Source organism: Eleutherodactylus coqui, chromosome 5, assembly GCF_035609145.1.
Source record: "Eleutherodactylus coqui strain aEleCoq1 chromosome 5, aEleCoq1.hap1, whole genome shotgun sequence".
Classification (NCBI taxonomy): Eukaryota; Metazoa; Chordata; class Amphibia; order Anura; family Eleutherodactylidae; genus Eleutherodactylus; species Eleutherodactylus coqui.
In genome coordinates this window covers 58,541,591-58,565,882 of record NC_089841.1, presented here as the reverse complement: position 1 = coordinate 58,565,882, position 24,292 = coordinate 58,541,591, and the positions used below count along the sequence as shown (strand labels likewise).

General features: G+C 58.9%; 1 protein-coding gene across 1 annotated transcript in view; it reads right to left on the bottom strand.

The window, feature by feature from the left end:
* Window positions 1-24,292, bottom strand: part of LOC136627466 (oocyte zinc finger protein XlCOF8.4-like) — a 42,864-nt gene that overhangs the window by 9,530 nt on the left and 9,042 nt on the right. The gene's annotated exons all lie outside the window — the stretch shown is intronic.

The window sequence follows — 24,292 nt, the reverse complement described above, 5'->3', positions numbered from 1 at the left end:
ATTGCGGAAAGTTTGCAGGATCAACGCCATCGCCTAGCAACGGCCCGACAGAATCTGCGCATGTGCGCCAGCGCAGTTGCTGGCAAATTAGCAGCACAGATTAGAAGACTGTGGACAGGTACACAAATTGTCATTGGCGGCGCAAAGGGTCAGATTCCGCTGCTATTACTTGTGGTTTGTACTTTGGGGAGACGCACAGATGGACCACTATTACTTACTGTAGATATACCAAGGGAATGCTATTATTGGAGAACACACAGGCGCTGCTGTTACTTGGGGGGTACGATGTACGCCGAGGACCGCTGTAACTTGGGGGGTACGATGTACGCGGGGGACCGCTGTTACTTGGGAGGGGGGACACGTACGCGGGGGACCGCTGTTACTTGGGGGACACGTACGCGGGGGACCGCTGTTACTTGGGGGACACGTACGCGGGGGACCGCTGTTACTTGGGGGACACGTACGCGGGGGACCGCTGTTACTTGGGGGAGACGTACGCGGGGGACCGCTGTTACTTGGGGGAGACGTACGCGGGGGACCGCTGTTACTTGGGGGAGACGTACGCGGGGGACCGCTGTTACTTGGGGGAGACGTACGCGGGGGACCGCTGTTACTTGGGGGAGACGTACGCGGGGGACCGCTGTTACTTGGGGGAGACGTACGCGGGGGACCGCTGTTACTTGGGGGAGACGTACAGAGGGACCGCTGTTACTTGGGGGAGATGTACAGAGGGACCGCTGTTACTTGGGGGAGACGTACAGAGGGACCGCTGTTACTTGGGGGAGACGTACAGAGGGACCGCTGTTACTTGGGGGAGACGTACAGAGGGACCGCTGTTACTTGGGGGAGACGTACAGAGGGACCGCTGTTACTTGGGGGAGACGTACAGAGGGACCGCTGTTACTTGGGGGAGACGTACAGAGGGACCGCTGTTACTTGGGGGAGACGTACAGAGGGACCGCTGTTACTTGGGGGAGACGTACAGAGGGACCGCTGTTACTTGGGGGAGATGTACACGGGGACCGCTGTTACTCGGGGGAGATGTACAAAAATGTAAGATGAATTTATGTGTTTATCAAAGAGAAGATGATCCCAGATCTCGTGCAGAAGTCTGGGCCCAGGAGAAATACAAATCCCACCAGCCTGCGCGGTATCAGGTGATTTCTAGTTTATTCTAAGGTGTATTTGGTTTATATACCATAAATTACATCACAGGAAAAGTATATACCTCCAAGATTAATAAGAATACATAACAGGCTAAAACCAAAATGATTAACATAAGTTACACCTTTTAAGGTGTTACTATAACATACACTGAAACCCTTATGAATTCAGTGCAAAGGAATGCAAGGGAGGCAGTCTAGGAGACTGTCTTATCTCCTGTCTGTAGAAGGGTTTCATTTAACCCCTTCACTACTTTTACTAGCATCATGCTATATATTTCTAGTCTACAATGCAATAAAAGAACAATTAACTGATACATTGATCTACAATTTTCTTAACATTCCCCACTTTAGATCAATACATCAACACAGTTTAATAGTAAGATTATGTCTCACATACACATATAAAATGACTCTACCATAGACCACTGGCTTCCTCAGGCCCGAAGCTTTATTTCCAGAAGGTCTGGGTTCACACTTCAAGACTAAGTACGTAATTATTTCATATAAAAGTATTACATTGAGATTATAATATATATATATATATATATATATATATATATATATATATATTAGTCATTTCACCAATTGTATCCAAAATTAGGCTTGCCTCCCAGAGAATCTTGGCCTTCATTTATTATTATCCTATCGATGCTTTTTCCTTTATATAAAAATGATTGTCCATCATGATATAATCCTCCGGTACAATCAGAACACACTGGAATCAAAATGTCACACTTTAGAATCATCAAAATAAAATAGCGCTTTCTTCGTAGAACTTTTACCCATCACTTGTCAGACAGAGGTGGTCACCTGACCCAGTAAGGCATCTAGTTCTCCGTCATCTTGTATATTTTGGAACATAGTTTTGGTGATGGAAGTGTCAATAAGGTTTTGTAACAGTCCTCGAATACATGGAATACAGCAGCAACCACAGAGTACTAGAGTGGAGGCAAATACTGACAGAGAGACTAGTGTGGAGTATAGACTTGTGACCAGTGTCCGAACAAGCTTTCCAACCATTCCCTGAATGGATTGTCTATGCCAGAGTTATCAGCTAGTTCATTTGATAATCCATTTAACCCTTCCAGTGCTCAGGTATCATCTGGTGCCATGTTATTAGGAATGAAAGTACAACAATATCCTCTAATCATTTTACAAACGCCTCCTTTTTCTTCTAGTAACATATAACAAGAGCCATTCTATTTTGCCATGTAATAAGTAAGGTATGTCCTAGTTGTTCCTCTAGGCCCCAGATTGCATCTCTTGTATAATTAACAAATCTCTGTTAGTTATAATATATGTAATTAATCCAGTCTAGATTTTTATCCACTGTTACCCACCATGCAAGAAGAGACTCAAACCCCGCAGCTATCTGATTCCTCGCCTTATACTCGTCCGGTACCCCCCTTGGGACCCCGATAGCGTCAATGTAAACATTGGCATCAAAGGAACATTTAGGAGAGGCGTTCCTAGTTCTCCGGACAGGCCCTCGCTGTTGCCCTCGGAGGTCATGAGGTGCACAGGCATTATCAGTTGTACCAAAGCACAATCCCATTAGGGGCTGTACCTGGCACCTGTTTTAAGCGCCTGTCCCCACACAACCACCACACGTCTGCGCATGCTTTATGTAGCTCAGGCCATATCCCAGAAAACAGCGTGTCTCCATGGTTCTCCCCTCCGCACAGTATCCCTCAGGCAGTCTCCCGTAGTCTGCCTTGTAGCGCGAAACAAGTATAACCCCAGGATCGGAGACAACAGCGGGTATTTGGTCCCCGCCCACAGGTGGAAACAGCAAACTCAATGTATAACATGGATCAGTTATCTGTGGGGTGTAGGTAGAGTTAAGAAGCTTAATCACACATTTTACATTCATCACAGCTTGAAGACTAGTCATTAACTTTTATCTATCCTGGGGTCAAGTCTTTCTATCTCATATAATTATTAATAACTAGAGATGAGCGAACGTACTCATTAAGGGCGATTTCGCAATCGAGCATCGCTATTGTGGGGGGTCAAACTCAGACCGTTGAGCTGATGCTGTCTGCTTCCAAATTGGTCTTTAGAGGTGAGTACTCAGACGACACAAATGGACAGCCACATGCAAGATGGGATTGCCATGAGTGAAGTAAGTGTTTATTCAAAGTTACAGATGATATAGGAAAGGTTTGCTGACGTATTGATTTGATTACTGCGCATGCCCAAGGCTACATAACATCTGCAGATTTTAATTGACAATACATATCTTTCAAAGATGTCTTCTCCATGAACAATACATCAATGTCCGGTGACAACTGTATCAAAACAAAATGTTCTTGGACGCTTCTTACTAGAAGGGAGTGAGCTTTCTCAAGGAAAGGAGACATGAGAGAAAGAAAGCTGATAAGACATATGTGAATATATTCAAGGTCATTATAATTGGGATCTAACATCTTTCTAGGTAAAAGGTGAAATTTAATACAGATACATGTATTAAAGCAAAACAAGCAAAGGGATACAAAATGGAGTCGCTGTAGTCTATTATTAAAGCGTCGGCCCTTACACGTATAAGCTTAAACCTTTAGCAGAAGAAGACCCAAATTATAAACACATAAGTATTTTGTGAAATACACTTATCAATTTAAAGGCATAAACCTGAATTAACCCCTCACACTATTTTCGAGTACCTGGCTACTCGGGTGAAAAGATTCGGGGGGCGGCGTGGTGGAGCAGGGGTAGCAGTGGGGAACAGGGGGGAGCTCTCTCACTCTCTCCCCCCCCACTCCCCTCTGCAACCCCCCGCTCACCCCCAGGGCCCCCCCCCGAATCTTTTCACCCGAGTAGTCAGGTACTCGAAAAAAAGCGTTGCTCGATTGCGAAATCGCCCTTAACGAGTACGTTCGCTCATCTCTATTAATAACATATTGTGATAGACATGATAATTAGTTAGTGTAAAATGTCTATCGATTTGTACTAAACTAGATGTATTACGCAGCTGTAGTGACTTTAACTCTTAGAGGCTAATGACTGCATAATTTCATTATAGTAATTGCTGGACAATGGCATGGTGAAAGATGTGTGTGTAGTATAATGTTAGCCTAATACAAACGTTCCACAAGCAGCCTCTTAAAGAGTTAAGTCACATTCCAATACTGAGGAAGAGTATCCAGCCCTTTCCCATCCCCCACACTGACTTCTCCAACAAAAGAGATACTTTCAGTTTTGACCACATGTTGTTAAGACAAAAGGCTCCTATGTAGACCAGACTTGAGAGAGGTGGGGAGAGGGGGAGGCGGGGAATTCTATATAGCCCAGCGAATAAGAATATATATATATATGTTACTGATGTAATCTGTTAAACGCCCATAAAGGGCAGGTGTTATGTGTTTCAATAAAGAGGCTGTCTGGACGTTTCTGTTCAGAGAGCCATTTTGGACCTGAGACTGATAACGTGTGTCCGATCTGGTCGATGATGTGTGCACACTATACAGTTGGAAGCTACAGAATACCCCGAAACCTGCTGGAGGAAAATATGATCCAGCTCAATATTCTCTATACACAATGTTTACTGCATAACATAAAGATTCACACAACTACTACAACTCCAATAATCTTGATCCTCCAACCTTAACACCCCCCCCCCCCTGCCCCCCTCAGCCCTCAGGAATTTCTCTTATCAAGGAGAGGTGATGGAGTAAGATAAACAAAGCTTTAACAGCTTCTAGACTCCTATAGCTAACTGCAGCATCCTTGGAATATTTTTCCCTTATAGGAACACTCAGGTCTCACATTATCAACAACTTAATTATTATTATTATTATTTTTCTTACATGACATTATCACATTGAAAACACCATTTAACAATCAAACTCACTGCAAACCAATCACAGAACTAACATGTACACAAATAACAGCAAGAATGTATGTTCCCTATTCACACAAGTTTATACTAAGCTTCATTCCTGATCATCTTCATTACAAGTCTATTCACTTTAAGCAAGCAGAGCATTGCTCTCAGACTATGTTAGAGTCACACACTCCCCCCCCCCCTTCTTCTCACTGAACTCTAAAGCTGAAAGGTGGGGGTGAAAGTGAAACAAGTATTCCAATGTAACAGATGATTTAACCATTTGTGAGCTAACCCTACCACACAGAGCAGCACTCAAGTCAATGTCTGTCATCTTCATTTAATACTACTGTAAACTTTTATTCCCTCACTGTCTTATCCCAGGACTATCTACTTCATGTATTCATCGCTTCTGTCCTGCTGCCTACTGTGTCGGCACTACCGTCATCCATAGCAACCTGTCGCCTCACTACCTGACACTTATCTGAAGGAGGCCATACATATTCCTCTGCTACAACTCAATATCCCGCAGTATCATACTGACCCTATCTTATAGCACACACTTAAGATAGACATATCATCAAGACACAGAGGAGAGTGATGAAGGGTTCTAACTATTCCTACACAATTCAGATAAGGCACTAATCAAGTGTTGTGTACTACAATCAGTGCAAGCATTGGGATGCTAGGTAAAAGGTACATCAATGGGAGGTGAGAAGCCAAGATGGCGCCTGGGCGGCGGCCGAAGGTATTACAGCAGGTACTAAAATGGCTACAGGCCATGACTAGCACTAAAATGGCCGCCAGGCACATGGCCTGACTAAGAGTACTATCAAGCCAGGCAAGCATCTAGCCACGCCTTATTCCTTTGTGTACAATGCCAACAAGTCCCTCATCTGACATGTATCTATAATAATCTTTATGTGCGTAGCGCCAACATATTCCGCAGCGCTTACATAGACAGGGGGAATACAGAAAGACAAAAGTACAAACATTACAGAACCACGGTTACATAGTAATCAGGCGATGGAAACAATAGGGGTGCGGGTCCTGCTCCAACGAGCTTACATACTACGAATAGTGGGGTGATACAGAAGGTAAAGGGGCTGGCAGTGTGCACGGTATGGGGAGGTGGAGAGTGAGGGATGCTATACACAGACAATGGTCAGACATTTGGCCATGTGACGGCAGAATCGTTATGACTGCAGGGGGCGGTTTATTATGGCTAGCAGGGATTGCAGTCAATAAGTCAGGGAGCATATCTACCAATATGGCGCTCATCACTCCATCTATAAAGGTTAAATTCAGAGCTCTACCAGCATCCTCCCATCGTGTAGGATCGATAATATGATGATGACCTCTGACAATTTCAGGGCTGTCATCAATAGCATTCCCCAGACTCACCAATACACCGAAAAGAAATGCTATTCCTGTCATTTTTGTCCGTACCGAAGAGGCCCATGGGAAAGGGGTGTGGATTTCTTCACCGGGTTGAGAAAGAGACCACCTAATGTGCCCCCCCCCCCTTTGTAGCGGGCTAAACCAGACCCCCTCGGCACACTGTCCCTGCTCTGCCTGTGTTACCTTTTTACAGTGAAATTAGTGAATCCAGGTCTGCCGTTCAGCAATCCTTATTGACCTAGGAGTGGTCAGGAGTACCTGGTAGGGTCCTTCCCACTTTGGGGTCTTCCAGTTCTTTTTCTTTATCACCTTGTGAGGACCCAGTCACCTGGTGTTATTTCCCTTAGTGATGCTTTAGCCACTGAGGCTGCATCTGACTGACCTGTGGGAAACACTTCTATCCACTTGGCTAAAGCATCCATGATAACTAGGCAGTATTTCTTACCTTCACATTTGTTTAACCCTTTCCAACCCAATTTGTATCCTGGTTTTCCTAGAGAGCTTACTCTTTTTCTGCCGTTATACAACAGCGCTCTATGTTGGCTAAAGCCAGTACTGCATGAGGTGACACGTTGGATAGGCTCCAACAGCAGAGAGGCTGGCAATATACAGTAAGAGAACCCTGACGGACGTCTTACAACATCAGAGCTGTACAGGCTTAAAGGGGTTGTCTCGCGCCGAAACAGGTTTTTGGGTTTTTTTTGCATAGGCCCCCCGTTCGGCGCAGGACAAACCCAAGGGATGTGTTAAAATAAAAAATAAAAAATATTACTTACCCGAATCCCCGCTCTGCGACTTCTTCCTACTTCTTCCTTCTTCTTCCTTCTCCAAGATGGCCGCCGGGATCTTCACCCACGGTGCACCGTGGGCTCTGTGCGGTCCATTGCCGATTCCAGCCTCCTGATTGGCTGGAATCAGCACACCTGACGGGGCGGAGCTACGCGATGACGCGTAGAAGGGGGCGGAGCCAGAACGCCGCTCGTGCCCAGACGACCAGAAGGGAGAAGACCCTTCTGCGCAAGCGCGTCTAAAAAAGCAATAAGACCCCGAAATTAGACGGAGTCATGGAGACAGGGACGCCAGCAACGGAGCCGGTAAGTGAATAACTTCTGTATGGCTCATATTTAATGCACGATGTATATTACAAAGTGCATTAATATGGCCATACAGAAGTGCTGAACCCCACTTGCTTTCGCGAGACAACCCTTTTAAATCATAATGTCTTCAGACGTCAAACAGTGGATTGTAAAGGGTTAATTCTATGTAGTTCATACAAACGTGTTGAAAGGGATACTGAGGTGTAGGACGGCGTCCCTCCTTGGTCTTATATTCCCTTGTGCATTGTGTTTAGCACAAATAATACAAGGCAAACAAAATTTTTTAGAGTAGTTTGTAAACCCATAGGCTGTGAATACTTTCGATATGAGTGCTACCATCCCCCCTGTTGATACATGACACAGGGCATGGCTCAAAACTGCTGCATATCTGAAGAACGATTTAGGTATTTGCTCGTCGTTTTGTGACCGCCAGAATTGCTTGCCTACCTTCATCTGACAGGTTATACCCCAGATATTTAACCGTTTGCTGACTGTATTGGAGTTTCTACCTGTTTACTTTATGGCCTTGCTCATAAAGAAACCTCAAGGGTGCAACTGTGTCCCCCCACAATTCTCTCCACTGTCTGCTGCTGGCTACCAACATACAGTAGTAGCTGACTACCTCTAGGAGGCTGGAACTGGGCTAAGTGTACTGACATAGCCTGGGAGAAAATTGTTTGAGATTCACAGCAGCCCTGAGGTACTCTGGTGAAGGTATACCTAATTTTATCATAATATCTCATCCCAACACATTTACCGGACATATTCGAGACTACATAATCTGACATTTCACAGGCTTATTTGTCTCTGGGTCTGTTATGATAAGGGGTTCAGAGAGGGATTCCCTGTGGGTCCGGCCATTAACCCCTCTTACCATGATATGACTATTACTACATTTTACATTGGGTACATACTGGGATGTATTAATGCCCTGGTGGCTCCTGAGCCCACCAAGAAAGTAATCATCCGCCCATTCACCTGGAGATCTATCTCAGGCAGTAGAAATTGCCAAGAGATCCTCCAAGTGTTGCACATCCACCTCTTCTAGTCATTTTTCCCAAGGTGTCCGAGAGTATTCATTCTCTGGACATCCTCGGGCAATATGACCAGATCTGCCACAATTCCAACACACAATTGAGTCCCTGAGCTGCGCCCGACCTCTGCTTCTTCCTCTGCCATTATTTCCATGTCCTCTTGCTGTCTAATGACCTCTCTGACTTTCCTGAACTATCGTTATCACATTCTTCTCCCTGTATAAAACCTCTCACTTTCTTACCCTTCTTTCCCTTTTCTTTGTAAAATTTTTTCTGCATGTTTTGCATACTCCAAAACATCCTGCAATGATCCCGTCCTAAGGGTAACCACGTATCTCATTATATAACCTCCTGTTTCCTTCTTTACTCCACTTACAAACGCATTTTTTAATGGCTGATTATATGCAGCATTAGGATCATCTTCACCCTGATTATCCCTGATCACCCTGATTATCCTATGGAAGGGGTCTTCCATCTCCTCCCCTCACATTCTAATTTCCTTCTACAGAACTCCAATCTGGCCATAGAAGTTTTTCTATCTGCTCTCTCTATTTTTCAATGCCTTTCCGAGTAGGGCCTGTTAACATTGAACACAATAAGGGGCTTGTCCGAAAACAACCTGCACAGCGAGGTTGGTCCTTAATGTGGCCTAGAGGTCAGTGCCCACGTATCGGATCCGCTTATCTCAATCACTCACACATTCGCTTCATGCAGTATAAGACAACAATACAAGTATTACATTATGTTAGTAGGCGGCCGCCCTCTTTATATTCTTAGTTACTCTATAACACAATATCAAAGAAAAAGAAGTAGTAGGAAGATAAGAAGTAAAGTTCCTGGACACCCCTGTGTCCCATGACGTCATCTAACAGCTTCTTTTACGTGTCGCACGGAGTAATTCTTTCCTGTAGCCTTCTCACAATGGCTATGGTCTCACATAGACTACTGCTATTGCCCCTTGACAACCCATTCGTCTACACTTGCTTCTCATTTACAATACACAAGAAGAAGAAGAAAGAAGTTTAACCATTGCTATACTTACTACACGTTATCTGGGAGGCTTCTAAATTCTCAGGCTAGTTTGGAAAAAAAGTCACTGTTTCAGACAGGATGCCCGACTGGCCTCTAATGACGTCTAAGCAAGACGGAGGTCTTTTAATGAGCGGAGAGTACTTCAGACCCACCTTTTCACAGCCAGGCCGTCCTCTCCCTCTGCAGTGAGTCTTTCCGGCTCGAAGGACCAAAAATGTAAGGAGAATTTATGTGTTTATCAAAGAGAAGATGATCCCAGATCTCGTGCAGAAGTTTGGGCCCAGGAGAAATACAAATCACACCAGCCTGTGCGGTATCAGATGATTTCTAGTTTATTCTAAGGTGTATTTGGTTTATATACCATAAATTACATCACAGGAAAAGTATATACCTCCAAGATTAATAATAATACATAATAGGCTGAAACCAAAATGATTAACATAAGTAACACCTTTTAGGCTGGGTTCACACGGGGAGTATTCCCGTCGGAAATCTCGCGGTTTGGCCGCAGCAAAAACCACAAGATTTCCGCAGGGAGAACCGCCGCAGTTTAAGCCGCGGTGGCTTTGAAGCGGCCCGGCCGCTCGCTTTTCCGTTGCGGCCGGCGCTCCCATAAAGGAGAGCGCGGCTGCGACGAAAATAAACGTAAAAGTAAATGGACATGCTGCATCTTCTGAAACCGCGGCTGCGGCCGCCGCAGCAGCGGTTTCAGACGGACTTACCGCAGCGCATTGGCCGTCCCGATTTCTGAGAACTCTCATCCACATGGCTGGCTAATCCTGAGATTAGCGGCCGCGGGCAGATTTGCCGCGGCAAAACCGCGGCAAATCCGCCCTGTGTGAACCCAGCCTTAAGGCATTACTATAACATACAATGAAACCGTTATGAATTCAGTGCAAAGGAATGCAAGGGGGAAGTCTAGGAGACTGTCTTATCTCCGGTCTGTAGAAGGGTTTCATTTAACCCCTTCACTACATGCTATATATTTCTAGTCTAAAATGCAATAAAAGAACAATTAACTGATACATTGATCTACAATTTTCTTAACAACAGGGACCGCTGTTACTCAGGGAGGGGGGGGGGGACATGTACAAAGGGACCGCTGTTACTCGGGGAGGGGGGGGGGGACATGTACACAGGGACCGCTGTTACTCGGGGGGACCACATGTCCACAGGGACCGCTGTTACTCGGGGAGGGGGGGGGGACATGTACACAGGTACCGCTGTTACTCGGGGGGACCACATGTCCACAGGGACCGCTGTTACTCGGTGGGACCGCATGTCCACAGGGACTACTGTTACTCGGAGGGACCGCATGTCCACAGGGACCGCTGTTACTTGGGATGGCCACATGTCCACAGGGACAGCTGTTCCTCGGGGGGGAAAAGGCCACAGGGGACCGCTGTTCCTCGGGGGGGACCCGTCCACAGGGACTGCTGTTTCTCGGGGGGGGGACCCGTCCACAGGGACCGTTGTTTCTCGGGGGGGGGGGGGGACCCGTCCACAGGGACCGTTGTTTCTCGGGAGGGGGGGGGGGGCCCGTCCACAGGGACCGCTGTTCCTCGGGGGGGGGGGGGGGGGGGGACCCGTCCACAGGGACCGCTGTTCCTAGGGGGGGGCCGTCCACAGGGACCGCTGTTCCTCGGGGGGGGGGGGGGGACCCGTCCACAGGGACCGTTGTTTCTCGGGGGGGGGGGACACCCGTCCACAGGGACCGCTGTTCCTCGGGGGGGGGGGGGGGGGGACCCGTCCACAGGGACCGCTGTTCCTAGGGGGGGGCCGTCCACAGGGACCGCTGTTCCTCGGGGGGGGGGGGGGGACCCGTCCACAGGGACCGCTGTTCCTCGGGGGGGACCCGTCCACAGGGAACGCTGTTCCTCGGGGGTGACCCGTCCACAAGGAACGGTGTTTCTCGGGGATGGGGACCCGTCCACAGGGACCGCTGTTCCTCGGGGGGGGGGGACCCGTCCACAGGCACCGCTGTTCCTCGGGGGGGGGGGACCCGTCCACAGGGACCGTTGTTTCTCGGGGGGGGGGGGGGAGGCCCGTCCACAGGGACCGCTATTCCTCGGGGGGGGGGGGGACCCGTCCACAGGCACCGCTGTTCCTCGGGGCGGGGGGGACCCGTCCACAGGCACCGCTGTTCCTCGGGGGGGGGGGACCCGTCCACAGGGACCGTTGTTTCTCGGGGGGGGGGGGGGGGAGGCCCGTCCACAGGGACCGCTGTTCCTCGGGGGGGGGGGGGCCCGTCCACAGGGACCGTTCCTCGGGGGGGGGGGGCCCGTCCACAGGGACCGCTGTTCCTCGGGGGGGGGGGGGGGGGCGTCCACAGGGACCGCTGTTCCTCGGGGGGGGGGGGGGGGGACCCGTCCACAGGGACCGCTGTTCCTCGGGGGGGGGACGGGACCCGTCCACAGGGACCGCTGTTCCTCGGGGGGGGGGGGACCCGTCCACAGGGACCGCTGTTCCTCGAGGGTGACCCGTCCACAGGGACCGCTGTTCCTCGGGGGTGACACGTCCACAGGGACCGCTGTTCCTCGGGGGGGGGGGGGGGGGGGACCGTCCACAGGGACCGCTGTTCCTCAGGGGGGGGGGACCCGTCCACAGGGACCGCTGTTCCTCGGGGGGGGGGGGGGGCCCATCCACAGGGACCGCTGTTCCTCGGGGGGGGGGGACTATCCACAGGGACCGCTGTTCCTCGGGGGGGGGGGGACCCGTCCACAGGGACCGCTGTTCCTCGGGGAGGGGACCCGTCCACAGGGACCGCTGTTCCTCGGGGGGGGGACCCGTCCACAGGGACCGCTGTTCCTCGGGGGGGGGACCCGTCCACAGGGACCGCTGTTCCTCGGGGGGGGGACCCGTCCACAGGACCGTTGTTTCTCGGGGGGGGGGGGGGGGGACCCGTCCACAGGGACCGTTGTTTCTCGGGAGGGGGGGGGGGGCCCGTCCACAGGGACCGCTGTTCCTCGGGGGGGGGGGGGGGGGACCCGTCCACAGGGACCGCTGTTCCTCGGGGGGGGGGGGGGGGGGACCCGTCCACAGGGACCGCTGTTCCTAGGGGGGGGCCGTCCACAGGGACCGCTGTTCCTCGGGGGGGGGGGGACCCGTCCACAGGGACCGCTGTTCCTCGGGGGTGACCCGTCTACAAGGAACGGTGTTTCTCGGGGGGGGGGACCCGTCCACAGGGACCGCTGTTCCTCGGGGGGGGGGGGGGAACCCGTCCATAGGGACCGCTGTTCCTCGGGGGGGGGGGGGGGGCCCGTCCACAGGGACCGCTATTCCTCGGGGGGGGGGGGACCCGTCCACAGGGACCGCTGTTCCTCGGGGGGGGGGGGGCCGTCCACAGGGACCGCTGTTCCTCGGGGGGGGGGGGGGCCGTCCACAGGGACCGCTGTTCCTCGGGGGGGGGGACCCGTCCACAGGGACCGCTGTTCCTCGGGGGGGGGGACCCGTCCACAGGGACCGCTGTTCCTCGAGGGTGACCCGTCCACAGGGACCGCTGTTCCTCGGGGGTGACCCGTCCACAGGGACCGCTGTTCCTCGGGGGGTGGGGGGACCCGTCCACAGGGACCGCTGTTCCTCAGGGGGGGGGGACCCGTCCACAGGGACCGCTGTTCCTCGGGGGGGGGGGGGGACCCATCCACAGGGACCGCTGTTCTTCGAGGGGGGGGGACCTATCCACAGGGACCGCTGTTCCTCGGGGGGGGGGGGACCCGTCCACAGGGACCGCTGTTCCTCGGGAAGGGGACCCGTCCACAAGGACCGCTGTTCCTCGGGGGGGGGGGGGGACCCGTCACAGGGACCGCTGTTCCTCGGGGGGGGGGGACCCCGTCCACAGGGACCGCTGTTCCTCGGGGGGGGGACCCGTCAACAGGGACCGCTGTTCCTCGGGGGGGGGGACCCGTCCACAGGGACCGCTGTTCCTCGGGGGGGAGGGGGGCCCGTCCACAGGGACCGCTGTTACTCAGGGGGGGGGACCCGTCCACAGGGACCGCTGTTCCTCGGGGGGGGGGGGCATGTCCACAGGGACCGCTGTTACTCGGGGGGGGGGGGACATGTCCACAGGGACCGCTGTTACTCGGGGGGGGGGGGACCCGTCCACAGGACCGCTGTTCCTCGGGGGGGGGGGGGACCCGTCCACAGGGACCGCTGTTCCTCGGGGGGGGGGGGACCCGTCCACAGGGACCGCTGTTCCTCGGGGGGGGGGGGGACCCGTCCACAGGGACCGCTGTTCCTCGAGGGGGGGGGAACCGTCCACAGGGACCGCTGTTCCTCGGGGGGGGGGACCCGTCCACAGGGACCGCTGTTCCTCGGGGGGGGGGGGGGGGGGACCCGTCCACAGGGACCGCTATTCCTCGGGGGGGGGGGGGGGGACCCGTCCACAGGGACCGCTATTCCTCGGGGGGGGGGGGGGGGGGACCCGTCCACAGGGACCGCTATTCCTCGGGGGGGACCCGTCCACAGGACTGCTGTTACTCAGGGGGGGGGACCCGTCCACAGGGACCGCTGTTCCTCGGGGGGGGGAACCGTCCACAGGGACCGCTGTTCCTCGGGGGGGGGGACCCGTCCACAGGGACTGCTGTTCCTCGGGGGGGGGGGGGGGGACCCGTCCACAGGGACCGCTATTCCTCGGGGGGGGGGGGGGGACCCGTCCACAGGGACCGCTATTCCTCGGGGGGGACCCGTCCACAGGGACTGCTGTTTCTCGGGGGGGGGACCCGTCCACAGGGACCGTTGTTTCTCGGGGGGGGGGGGACCCGTCCACAGGGACCGTTGTTTCTCGGGGGGGGGGGGCCCCGTCCACAGGGACCGCTGTTCCTCGGGGGGGGGGGGGGGGACCCGTCCACAGGGACCGCTGTTCCTCGGGGGGGGGGGGGCCGTCCACAGGGACCGCTGTTCCTCGGGGGGGGGGGGGGGACCCGTCCACAGGGACCGCTGTTCCTCGGGGGTGACCCGTCCACAGGGACCGCTGTTCCTCGGGGGTGACCCGTCCACAAGGAACGGTGTTTCTCGGGGGGGGGACCCGTCCACAGGGACCGCTGTTCCTCGTGGGGGGGGGGGACCCGTCCACAGGGACCGCTGTTCCTCGGGGGGGGGGCCCGTCCACAGGACCGCTGTTCCTCGGGGGGGGACCCGTCCACAGGGACCGCTGTTCCTCGGGGGGGGGGGGGGACCCGTCCACAGGGACCGCTGTTCCTCGGGGGTGACCCGTCCACAGGGACTGCTGTTTCTCGGGGGGGGGGGGGGGGGACCCGTCCACAGGGACCGCTGTTCCTCGGGGGGGGGGGGACCCGTCCACAGGGACCGCTGTTCCTCAGGGGGGGGGGGGGACCCGTCCACAGGGACCGCTGTTCCTCGGGGGGGGGGACCCATCCACAGGGACCGCTGTTCCTCGGGGGGGGGACCTATCCACAGGGACCGCTGTTCCTCGGGGTGGGGGGACCCGTCCACAGGGACCGCCGTTCCTCGGGGGGGGGGGGGGGGGACGACCGTCCTCAGGGACCGCTGTTCCTCGGGGGGGGGGACCCGTCCACAGGGACCGCTGTTCCTCGGGGAGGGGACCCGTCCACAGGGACCGCTGTTCCTCGGGGGGGGGGGGGGGACCCGTCCACAGGGACCGCTGTTCTCGGGGGGGGGGGGACCCGTCCACAGGGACCGCTGTTCCTCGGGGGGGGGGGACCCGTCCACAGGGACCGCTGTTCCTCGAGGGGGGGGGGACCCGTCCACAGGGACCGCTGTTCCTCGGGGGGAGGGACCCGTCCACAGGGACCGCTGTTCCTCGGGGGGGGGGGGGGACCCGTCCACAGGGACCGCTGTTCCTCGAAGGGGGGGGGGGGACCCGTCCACAGGGACCGCTATTCCTCGGGGGGGGGGGGGACCCGTCCACAGGGACCGCTATTCCTCGGGGGGACCCGTCCACAGGGACTGCTGTTTCTCGGGGGGGGGACCCGTCCACAGGGACCGTTGTTTCTCGGGGGGGGGGGGGGACACGTCCACAGGGACCGTTGTTTCTCGGGGGGGGGGGGGGGCCCGTCCACAGGGACCGCTGTTCCTCGGGGGGGGGGACCCGTCCACAGGGACCGCTGTTCCTCGGGGGGGGGGGCCGTCCACAGGGACCGCTGTTCCTCGGGGGGGGGGGGGACCCGTCCACAGGGACCGCTGTTCCTCGGGGGTGACCCGTCCACAGGGACCGCTGTTCCTCGGGGGTGACCCGTCCACAAGGAACGGTGTTTCTCGGGGGGGGGACCCGTCCACAGGGACCGCTGTTCCTCGGGGGGGGGGGACCCGTCCACAGGGACCGCTGTTCCTCGGGGGTGACCCGTCCACAAGGAACGGTGTTTCTCGGGGGGGGGACCCGTCCACAGGGACCGCTGTTCCTCGGGGGGGGACCCGTCCACAGGGACCGCTGTTCCTCGGGGGGGGGGGGGGGACCCGTCCACAGGGACCGCTGTTCCTCGGGGTGGACCCGTCCACAGGGACTGCTGTTTCTCGGGGGGGGGGGGGGGGACCATCCACAGGGACCGCTGTTCCTCGGGGGGGGGGGCCCTTCCACAGGGACCGCTGTTCCTCGGGGGGGGCCCTTCCACAGGGACCGCTGTTCCTCGGGGGGGAGGGGGGGCCCGTCCACAGGGACCGCTGTTACTCAGGGGGGGACATGTCCACAGGGACCGCTGTAACTCGGGGGGGGGGGGGGGGAACATGTCCACAGGGACCGCTGTTACTCGGGGGGGGGACATGTCCACAGGGACCGCTGTTACTCGGGGGGGGGGGGACGACATGTCCACAGGGACCGCTGTTACTCGGGGGGGACAGGACATGTCCACAGGGACCGCTGTTACTCGGGGGGGGGGGGACATGTCCACAGGGACCGCTGTTACTCGGGGGGAGGGGGGACATGTCCACAGGGACCGCTGTTACTCGGGGGGGGGGACATGTCCACAGGGACGGCTGTACTCAGGGGGGGACATATCCACAGGGACCGCTGTTACTCGGGGGGGGGACATGTCCACAGGGACCGCTGTTACTCGGGGGGGGGACATGTCAACAGGGACCGCTGTTACTCGGGGGGGGGGACATGTCAACAGGGACCGCTGTTACTCGGGGGGGGGGACATGTCAACAGGGACCGCTGTTACTCGAGGGGGGGGGGGGGACATGTCAACAGGGACCGCTGTTACTCGAGGGGGGGGGACATGTCAACAGGGACCGCTGTTACTCGAGGGGGGGGGGGGGACATGTCAACAGGGACCGCTGTTACTCGAGGGGGGGGGGGGACATGTCAACAGGGACCAGCTGTTACTCGGGGGGGGGGGGGACATGTCAACAGGACCGCTGTTACTCGGGGAAGATGGACAGAGGGACCGCTGTTACTCGGAGATGTACAGAGGTACCGCTGTTACTCAGAGGAGATGTACAGAGGGACCGCTGTTACTCAGAGGAGATGTACAGAGGGACCGCTGTTACTCGGAGGAGATGTACAGAGGGACCGCTGTTACTCGGAGGAGATGTACAGAGGGACCGCTGTTACTCGGGGGGGGACATGTCCACAGGGACCGCTGTTACTCGGGGGGGGGGACATGTCAACAGGGACCGCTGTTACTCGAGGGGGGCGGGACATGTCAACAGGGGACCGCTGTTACTCGGGGGGGGGACATGTCAACAGGGACCGCTGTTACTCGGGGGGGGACATGTCAACAGGGACCGCTGTTACTCGGGGAGATGGACAGAGGGACCGATGTTACTCGGAGATGTACAGAGGTACCGCTGTTACTCAGAGGAGATGTACAGAGGACCGCTGTTACTCAGAGGAGATATACAGAGGGACCGCTGTTACTCGGAGGAGATGTACAGAGGACCGCTGTTACTCGGAGGAGATGTACAGAGGGACCGCTGTTACTCAGAGGAGATGTACAGAGGGACCGCTGTTACTCGAAGGAGATGTACAGAGGGACCGCTGTTACTCGGAGGAGATGTACAGAGGGACCGCTGTTACTCGGAGGAGATGTACAGAGGGACCGCTGTTACTCGGAGATGTACAGAGGGACGCTGTTACTCGGAGATGTACAGAGGGACCGCTGTTACTCGGAGGAGATGTACAGAGGGACCGCTGTTACTCGGAGGAGATGTACAGAGGGACCGCTGTTACTCGGAGGAGATGTACAGAGGGACCGCTGTTACTCGGAGGAGATGTACAGAGGGACCGCTGTTACTCGGAGGAGATGTACAGAGGGACCGCTGTTACTCGGAGATGTACAGAGGGACCGCTGTTACTCGGAGGAGATGTACAGACGGACCGCTGTTACTCGGAGGAGATGTACAGAGGGACTGCTGTTACTCGGGGAGGGGGGAGGGGCACGTGTACACAGGGACCGCTGTTACTCGGCGGGACCACATGTCCACAGGGACTACTGTTACTCGGAGGACCGCATGTCCACAGGGACCACATGTCCACAGGGACCGCTGTTACTTGGGATGGCCACATGTCCACCGGGACCGCTGGTACTCGGGGGGGGGGGGCGCATGTCCACAGGGACCGCTGTTCCTCGGGGGGGGGGGGGGGGGAACCGGCCACAGGGACCGCTGTTTCTCGGGGGGGGGGACCCGTCCACAGGGACCGCTGTTCCTCGGGGGGGGGGGGCGTCCACAGGGACCGCTGTTACTCAGGGGGGGGGGGATATGTCAACAGGGACCGCTGTTACTCGGGGGAGATGGACAGAGGGACCGCTGTTACTCGGAGATGTACAGAGGTACCGCTGTTACTCAGAGGAGATGTACAGAGGGACCGCTGTTACTCGGAGGAGATATACAGAGGGACCGCTGTTACTCGGAGGAGATGTACAGAGGGACCGCTGTTACTCAGAGGAGATGTACAGAGGGACCGCTGTTACTCAGAGGAGATGTACAGAGGGACCGCTGTTACTCGGAGGAGATGTACAGAGGGACCGCTGTTACTCGGAGGAGATGTACAGAGGGACCGCTGTTACTCGGAGGAGATGTACAGAGGGACCGCTGTTACTCGGAGGAGATGTACAGAGGACCGCTGTTACTCGGAGGAGATGTACAGAGGGACCGCTGTTACTCGGAGGAGATGTACAGAGGGACCGCTGTTACTCGGAGGAGATGTACAGAGGACCGCTGTTACTCGGAGGAGATGTACAGAGGGACCGCTGTTACTCGGAGGAGATGTACAGAGGACTGCTGTTACTCGGGGAGGGGGGAGGGGAACGTGTACACAGGGACCGCTGTTACTCGGCGGGACCACATGTCCACAGGGACTACTGTTACTCGGAGGGACCGCATGTCCACAGGGACCGCATGTCCACAGGGACCGCTGTTACTTGGGATGGCCACATGTCCACCGGGACCGCTGGTACTTGGGGGGGGGGGCGCATGTCCACAGGGACCGCTGTTGCTCGGGGGGGGGGGGGGAACCGGCCACAGGGACCGCTGTTTCTCGGGGGGGGGACCCGTCCACAGGGACCGCTGTTCCTCGGGGGGGGGGGGGCCGTCCACAGGGACCGCTGTTCCTCGGGGGGGGGACACCCGTCCACAGGGACCGCTGTTCCTCGGGGGGGGGGGGGGGAACCCGTCCACAGGGACCGCTGTTCCTCGGGGGTGACCCGTCCACAGGGACTGCTTTTTCTCGGGGGGGGGGGGGGACCCGTCCACAGGGACCGCTGTTCCTCGGGGGGGACCCGTCCACAGGGACCGCTGTTCCTCGGGGGGGAGGGGGGCCCGTCCACAGGGACCGCTGTTACTCGGGGGGGGGGGGACATGTCCACAGGGACCGCTGTTACTCGGGGGCGAACGACCCGTCCACAGGTACCGCTGTTCCTCGGGGGGGGGGGGGGGGGGGACCCGTCCACAGGGACCGCTGTTCCTCGGGGGTGACCCGTCCACAGGGACGCTGTTTCTCGGGGGGGGGGGGACATGTCCACAGGGACCGCTGTTACTCGGGGGGGGGGGGGACATGTCCACAGGGACCCGCTGTGCCTCGGGGGGGGGGGGGGACCCGTCCACAGGGACCGCTGTTCCTCGGGGGCGAACGACCCGTCCACAGGGACCGCTGTTTCTCGGGGGGGGACCCGTCCACAGGGACCGCTGTTCCTCGGGGGGGGGGGGGGGGGACACCCGTCCACAGGGACCGCTGTTCCTCGGGGGTGACCCGTCCACAGGGACTGCTTTTTCTCGGGGGGGGGGGGGGACCCGTCCACAGGGACCGCTGTTCCTCGGGGGTGACCCGTCCACAGGGACCGCTGTTCCTCGGGGGGGAGGGGGCCCGTCCACAGGGACCGCTGTTACTCAGGGGGGGACATGTCCACAGGGACCGTGTAACTCGGGGGGGGGGGACATGTCCACAGGGACCGCTGTTACTCGGGGGGGGGGGGACATGTCCACAGGGACCGCTGTTACTCGGGGGGGGGGGGGGGACATGTCCACAGGGACCGCTGTTATTCGGGGGGGGGGGACATGTCCACAGGGACCGCTGTTACTCGGGGGCGAACGACCCGTCCACAGTACCGCTGTTCCTCGGGGGGGGGGGGGGGACCCGTCCACAGGGACCGCTGTTCCTCGGGGGTGACCCGTCCACAGGGACCGCTGTTTCTCGGGGGGGGGACATGTCCACAGGACCGCTGTTACTCGGGGGGGGACCCGTCACAGGGACTGCTGTTTCTCGGGGGGGGGGGGGGGACCCGTCCACAGGGACCGCTGTTCCTCGGGGGGGGGGGGGACCGTCCACAGGGACCGCTGTTCCTCGGGGGGGGGGACCCGTCCACAGGGACCGCTGTTCCTCGGGGGGGGGGGGACGACCCGTCCACAGGGACCGCTGTTCCTCGGGGGGGGGACCGGTCCACAGGGACCGCTGTTACTCAGGGGGGGACATGTCCACAGGGACCGCTGTAACTCGGGGGGGGGAGGACATGTCCACAGGGACCGCTGTTACTCGGGGGGGGGGGGACAGGACATGTCCACAGGGACCGCTGTTACTCGGGGGTGACCCGTCCACAGGGACTGCTTTTTCTCGGGGGGGGGGGGGGGACCCGTCCACAGGGACCGCTGTTCCTCGGGGGGGGGACCCGTCCACAGGGACCGCTGTTCCTCGGGGGGGAGGGGGGGCCCGTCCACAGGGACCGCTGTTACTCAGGGGGGGACATGTCCACAGGGACCGCTGTAACTCGGGGGGGGGGGGGGACATGTCCACAGGGACCGCTGTTACTCGGGGGGGGGGGGGGACATGTCCACAGGGACCGCTGTTACTCGGGGGTGACCCGTCCACAGGGACCGCTGTTCCTCGGGGGGGGGGGGGGGGCCGTCACAGGGACCGCTGTTCCTCGGGGGGGGGACACCCGTCCACAGGGACCGCTGTTCCTCGGGGGGGGGGGGGGAACCCGTCCACAGGGACCGCTGTTCTCGGGGGTGACCCGTCCACAGGGACTGCTTTTTCTCGGGGGGGGGGGGGACCCGTCCACAGGGACCGCTGTTCCTCGGGGGGGGACCCGTCCACAGGGACCGCTGTTCCTCGGGGGGGAGGGGGCCCGTCCACAGGGACCGCTGTTACTCGGGGGGGGGGGGACATGTCCACAGGGACCGCTGTTACTCGGGGGCGAACGACCCGTCCACAGGTACCGCTGTTCCTCGGGGGGGGGGGGGGGGACCCGTCCACAGGGACCGCTGTTCCTCGGGGTGACCCGTCCACAGGGACCGCTGTCTCTCGGGGGGGGGACATGTCCACAGGGACCGCTGTACTCGGGGGGGGGGGGGGACATGTCCACAGGGACCGCTGTGCCTCGGGGGGGACCCGTCCACAGGGACCGCTGTTCCTCGGGGGCGAACGACCCATCCACAGGTACCGCTGTTCCTCGGGGGGGGGGGGGGGGGGACCCGTCACAGGGACCCCGCTGTTCCTCGGGGGTGACCCGTCCACAGGGACCGCTGTTTCTCGGGGGGAGGGGACCCGTCACAGGGACCGCTGTTCCTCGGGGGGGGGGGGACCCGTCCACAGAACCGCTGTTCCTCGGGGGGGGGACCCGTCCACAGGGACCGCTGTTCCTCGGGGGTGGGGGGAGACCCGTCCACAGGGACCGCTGTTCCTCGGGGGGGGGGACCCGTCCACAGGGACCGCTGTTCCTCGGGGGGGGGGACCCGTCCACAGGGACCCGCTGTTCCTCGGGGGGGGGGGGGGGGGGACCCGTCCACAGGGACCGCTGTTCCTCGGGGGGGGGGGGGGGGGACCCGTCCACAGGGACCCGCTGTTCCTCGGGGGGGGACCCGTTCATAGGGACTGCTGTTTCTCGGGGGGGGGGGGGGGGACACCCGTCCACAGGGACCGCTGTTCCTCGGGGGGGGGGGGACCCGTCCACAGGGACCGCTGTTCCTCGGGGGGGGGGAGGCCCGTCCACAGGGACCGCTGTTCCTCGGGGGGGGGGCCGTCCACAGGACCGCTGTTCCTCGGGGGGGGACCCGTACACAGGGACCGCTGTTCCTCGGGGGGGGGGGACCCGTCCACAGGGACCGCTGTTCCTCGGGGGGGGGGGGGCCCGTCCACAGGACCGCTGTTCCTCGAGGGTGACCCGTCCACAGGGACCGCTGTTCCTCGGGGGTGACCCATCCACAGGGACTGCTGTTTCTCGGGGGGGGGGACCCGTCCACAGGGACCGCTGTTACTCGGGGGGGGGACATGTCCACAGGACCGCTGTTACTCGAGGGGGGGGACATGTCAACAGGGACCGCTGTTACTCGAGGGGGGGGACATGTCAACAGGGACCGCTGTTACTCGAGGGGGGGGGGACATGTCAACAGGGACCGCTGTTACTCGGGGGGGGGACATGTCACAGGGACCGCTGTTACTCGGGGGAGATGGACAGAGGGACCGCTGTTACTCGGAGATGTACAGAGGTACCGCTGTTACTCAGAGAGATGTACAGAGGGACCGCTGTTACTCAGAGGAGATGTACAGAGGGACCGCTGTTACTCCGAGGAGATGTACAGAGGGACCGCTGTTACTCCGAGGAGATGTACAGAGGGACCGCTGTTACTCCGAGGAGATGTACAGAGGGACCGCTGTTACTCGGAGGAGATGTACAGAGGGACCGCTGTTACTCGAGGAGATGTACAGAGGGACCGCTGTTACTCGGAGGAGATGTACAGAGGGACCGCTGTTACTCGAAGGAGATGTACAGAGGGACTGCTGTTACTCGGGGAGGGGGGGGGGGCACGTGTACACAGGGACCGCTGTTCCTCGGGGGGGGGGGGCCCGTCCACAGGAACCGCTGTTCCTCGGGGGGGGGGGGGGGGGGGGACCCGTCCAAGGGACCGCTATTTCTCGGGGGGGGGGGGGGACCCGTCCACAGGGACGCTGTTCCTCGGGGGGGGGGGGACCCGTCCACAGGGACCGCTGTTCCTCGGGGGGGGGGGGACCCGTCCACAGGGACCGCTGTTCCTCGGGGGGGGGGGGGACCCGTCCACAGGGACCGCTGTTCCTCGGGGGGGGGGGGGACCCGTCCCACAGGGACCGCTGTTCCTCGGGGGGGGGGGGGGGGGGGGACCCGTCCACAGGGACCGCTGTTCCTCGGGGGGGGGGACCTGTCCACAGGGACCGCTGTTACTCAGGGGGGACATGTCCACAGGGACGCTGTAACTCGGGGGGGGGAGGACATGTCCACAGGGACTGCTGTTACTCGGGGGGGGGGGACAGGACATGTCCACAGGGACCGCTGTTACTCGGGGGGGGGGGGGGGGGGGGACATGTCCACAGGGACCGCTGTTACTCGGGGGAGATGTACAGAGGGACCGCTGTTACTCGGAGGAGATGTACAGAGGGACCGCTGTTACTCGAGGAGATGTACAGAGGGACCGCTGTTACTCAGAGGAGATGTACAGAGGGACCGCTGTTACTCGGAGGAGATGTACAGAGGGACCGCTGTTACTCGGAGGAGATGTACAGAGGACGCTGTTACTCGGAGGAGATGTACAGAGGACCGCTGTTACTCGAGGAGATGTACAGAGGGGACCGCTGTTACTCGGAGGAGATGTACAGAGGGACCGCTGTTACTCGGAGGAGATGTACAGAGGGACCGCTGTTACTCGAAGGAGATGTACAGAGGGACTGCTGTTTACTCGGGGAGGGGGGGGGGGGCACGTGTACACAGGGACCGCTGTTACTCGGGGGGGGGGGGGACCGTCCACAGGGACCGCTGTTCCTCGGGGGGGGGGGGGGACCCGTCCACAGGAACCGCTGTTCCTCGGGGGGGGGGGGGGAACCCGTCACAGGGACCGCTATTCCTCGGGGTGGGGGGGGGGGGGGACCCGTCACAGGGACCGCTGTTCCTCGGGGGGGGGGACCCGTCCACAGGGACCGCTGTTCCTCGGGGGGGGGGGACCCGTCCACAGGGACTGCTGTTTCTTGGGGGGGGGGGACCCGTCCACAGGGACCGCTGTTCTCGGGGGGGGGGGGACCCGTCACAGGGACCGCTGTTCCTCGGGGAAGGGACCCGTCCACAGGGACCGCTGTTCCTCGGGGGGGGGGGGACGACCCGTCCACAGGGACCGCTGTTACTCAGGGGGGGACATGTCCACAGGGGACCGCTGTAACTCGGGGGGGGGAGGACATGTCCACAGGGACCGCTGTTACTCGGGGGGGGGGGGGGACAGGACATGTCCACAGGACCGCTGTTTACTCGGGGGGGGGGGGGGGACATGTCCACAGGACCGCTGTTACTCGGGGGGGGGGGGGGACATA